This window comes from Pteropus vampyrus, unplaced genomic scaffold (genome assembly GCF_000151845.1).
Source record: "Pteropus vampyrus isolate Shadow unplaced genomic scaffold, Pvam_2.0 Scaffold79, whole genome shotgun sequence".
In the NCBI taxonomy this organism is placed as follows: Eukaryota; Metazoa; Chordata; class Mammalia; order Chiroptera; family Pteropodidae; genus Pteropus; species Pteropus vampyrus.
The window spans coordinates 3,285,475-3,289,839 of record NW_011888860.1 but is presented as its reverse complement, the minus strand read 5'-3'; positions in this window follow the sequence as shown (position 1 = coordinate 3,289,839).

Sequence of the window (4,365 nt, the reverse complement as noted above, 5' to 3'; positions counted from 1 at the left end):
ACCGTTAGGAGAATTTATCTTTAGAAAAATTCAGCAAGAGATGGTTAATACTTTTGTAAGAAAAATCACAGAAGGTATTAGTAATGACAAGAATTCGAAGTATTAAAAATGTTTACAGAATTACTAGAGGAGTTAATTAATCAGTTAACATGAGCCCACATTAAGCAGGAATGAAATCTTTGCCAAATATGAAAATAATAACAGGAAAAATATTATTTTAAAACAAAGCCAAAACAATAAAACTGCATTAATAGTCTACGATTTAAAGTTGAATTCTGAGTTTCAATGTGGCCCCCAAGGAGTCACAATCTAAGAATTCAGAAATAAGTTAGTATTCATTCTGCAATCCAACAATAATAATTGTTGAGAATGATAGTGATAAATGTAACAGTAGCAGCCAACATGCACTGACTGCTTACTATACCAGAACTATGTTTCTATGTATTATGTCTTATTTAGTTTCCTCGACAACCTATAAAGTTCGATTTTATTACTACTCATGTTTTATAGATGAGGAAATTTCAAGCCTCTCCTGAGTCTTAGAGGAGTTAAGTAACTTGTCCAAACCCCAGCTATTAAAATTTAAAGTTGGAATAAGACCTTAGGCAGTGAAATTCCAAAGTTACCACTAAGAAAAAACAAGACTTGAATGACAGAATGACTGAATGCAACTACTGTCTCTGCGCCTATTATGTATCCTGTTTTATTTTGCCTGCCAGTCTGAGAAACCATTTTATCGAAACTACTCAGTTGCTGAACATTCAAGCATTAATTACAAAGGTAACACATGCCCAATCGAATAAAACTGCTGTTAATTGGTGTCCTACTGCTGAGACACATATGGACAAGCAGTATGTGTCAGGAAATTTTCATTCAGGTTAAAGAAACCAGGTATCAAACTCTCAGGAAAACTTGATTTAAGGAGCAGAAGCTTTGTCTACCCACGCTAGCTCCACTTTGCTAACACACATGGCACTGAATAAATTGTCTTTACTGATTTCAATATCGCCATTGGGATATTAATTTATTATTAACACACAGTTAAATGACTAACAATTGTATTTTCACTCCTTCTTGGCGTACTATTTAAAATCATAATCATATAATTAAATTATTTGGAATGATTGTTATTTTTATTTTTTATTTTAATGAAGTACTTCTACCCAGTTTTTATTGTTTGTCTTTCTTAAACATTTGTTTTATGTTTAAATTAATTTTATTGTGCTGACATTGGTTAATAAAATTACATAGGTTTCAAATGCACAGTTCAATAATATATCATATATATATTGCACTGTGTTTTCACCATCCAAAGAAGATTTCTTATCACCACATATTTGACCCCCTTTATCCTTATCTACCTTCCCCTCTCCTACTTTTCCCCCTGGTAACCACTAAACTGTTTTCTGTGTCTAAGAGATTTTGTTTATTTGTTCATTGCTTTCAGTTTTATATCCCACATATGAGTGAAATCATATGGTTCTCAACATTTTGTGTCTGACTTATATCACTTAGCAAGATAATTTCAAGATCCGTCCATGTCATTGCAAAAGGCAGTATTTCATCTTTTCTTAAGGCTGAATAATATTCCATTTTATATATGTATCACAGCTTCTTTATCCAATCTATCAAAAGATATTTTGGTTGTTTCCATGTCTTAGCCACTGTGGATAATGCTTCAATGAACATTGAGGTGCATATATCTTTACGGATAAATGTTTTCAAAATTTTGGAGTAAATACCAGAAGAAGAATTATGAGTCATATGGTAATTCTATTCTTAATGTTTTCCACACTGTTTTCAATAATTGCTGTGCCAATTTACATTTCTACCAGCAGTTCCTTCTTCTCCCAGTCAGATGGTTGCCTCTTTGTTTTGTTGATGATTTCTTTTGCTGTGCAGAAGCTTTTTAGTTTGATATAGTTCCATTCATTTATTTTTGCTTTTACTTCCCTTGCCAATGAGGTCAAATTATTAAAATCCTCTCTAAATCCAAGGTCCATGAGTTTTGTACTTATGTTTGTTTTCTTCTATGCAATTTATTGTTTCAGGTGTTACATTTAGGTCTTTGATCCATTTTGAGTTAATTTTGATCTTTGGTGACAGATAGCAGTCCAGTTTCATTCTTTTGCATGTGGCTTTCTAATTTTCCCAGTACCATTTATTAAAGAGGCTCTCAGTTCTACTCTAGGCTCTGAGTTCTATTCCATTAATCCATGTGCCTGTGTCTGTTTTTCTGCCAATACCATGTTGTTTTGATTACTGTTGCTTTGTAGTATAATTTAAAGTCAGGCAAAGTGATACCTCGAGTCTTATATACACTTTTTTTTCCCCCAGGATTGCTTTTACTATTCAGGATCTTTTATAACACCATACAAATTTGATGCTTTTTTCTTCTATTTCTTTTAAAAATGCCACTGGAATTTTGATGAAGATTGCACTAAATTTATATATTGTTTTGGGTAATATGACCATTTTAACTATGTTGATTCTTCCAATCCATGAACATAGAATATCTTTTCATTTCTTTGTGTCTTCTTCAATTTCTTTTAATAATGTATTTTAATTTTCAGTTTATAGGTCTTTCATATCCTTTGTTAAGTTTATCCCTAGGTATTTTATTTTTTTGTTGCAATTGCAAAAGAAATTATTTTTGCTTTTTATTTTTTTCTGAGATTTCATTTTTAGTATATAGAAATGCAATAAATTTTTGTACATTGATTTGTGTCCTGCAACTATATTGTATTTGTTTATTGTTTCTAAGAGTTTTTGGTGGAGTCTTTAGAGTTTTCTATATAGAGAATCATGTCATCTGCAAAAAGTGACAATTTGACTTCTTCATTTCCAGTTTGGATGCCTTTTATGTCTTTCTCTTGCCTGATTGCTCTAAATAGGACTTCCAATACTATATTGAATAATAGTGATGAGAGCAAACAGCCTTGTCTTCTTCCTGATCTTAGAGAGAAAGCTTTTAGTTTTTCACTATCAAATATGATATTAGCCGAGGGGGTTTTGTATGTGGTCTTTATTATGTTGAGGTAATTTTTTTCTATATCGATTTAATTGTTTTAATCATAAATGGATGCTGTATCTTGTCAAAAGTCTTTTCTGCATCTATTGATATGATGTGATTTTTATCCTTTGTTTTCTTAATGTGGTGTATCACATTGATCAACTTGCATATGTTGAACCAACCTAAGCCCCTGTAATGAACCCCCACTTGATTGTGATATATAATCTCTTTAATGTAGTGTTGTATTCAATTTGCTAGTACTTTGTTAAGGATTTTTGCATCCATATTCATCAGAGATATTGATATGTAGTTTCTGTGTGTGCATGTGCCATCATTACCAAGTATTGGTATCAGGGTAATGTTGCCTCATAAAATGAGTTAGAAATTATTATTTCTTCAATTTTTGGAAGAGTTCGAGAAGAATAGGTATTAGAGCTTTTTTCAATGTTTGGTAGAAATCACTAGTGAAGCCACCTGGTCCTGGACTTTTACTTTTGGGGAAGTTTTTAGTGATTGTTTCATTTTCCTTACTGTTAATTGGTCTATTTAGATTTTCCAGTTCTTTGTGATTCAGTCTAGGAAGGTCATTTATTTCTAAGAACTTGTCCATTTCTTCTAGGTTATCAAATTTGGTGGCATGTAATCTTTCGGAATATTCTTGTATGATTCTTCGTATGTCAGAGGTATCTGTCATAACTTCTCGTCTTTCACTTTTGATTTTGTTTATTTATGTCTTTTCTGTTTTATTCCTAGTGCGTCTAGCCAGGGAGTTGTCAGTTTTATTAATCTTTTCAAAGAACAAAAACTTTGTTGCGTTAATTTTTTTTCTATTGTCTCTTTGTTCTCAATTTCACTTAACCATCTTCTAATTTTGATTATTTCCTTCCTTCTGCTGACTTTTGGCTTCTTTTTTTCTTTTAGTTCTTTAAGACATAATGTTAGGTTGCTTGTGTGGGATTTTTCTTGTTGATTGAGAAAGGTTTGTAATGATATGAACTTTCTTCTTATTACTGTTTTTCTGTGTCCTCAAAGTTTTGATATGTTGTATTTTTTTCATTTGTTCCTATATATCTCTTGATCTCTCCTTTTATTTTCGACCAAGTTGTTACTTAGTAGCATGTTGTTTAATCTCCACATATTCGTGGTTTTTCTTGCTTTCTTTTTATAGTTATCTGCAATTTCAATGCATTTTGGTTGAAAAATATGCTTGGTATGAATTCAATCTTTTTAAACTTGTTGAGGCTAGTTTTCTATCCTTGAGAATGTTCCATGTGCACAAGAGAATGTATAATTTGGTGTTTGGGGATGGAAGGCTCTGTAAATGTCTATTATGTCCATTTAGTCTAATGTAT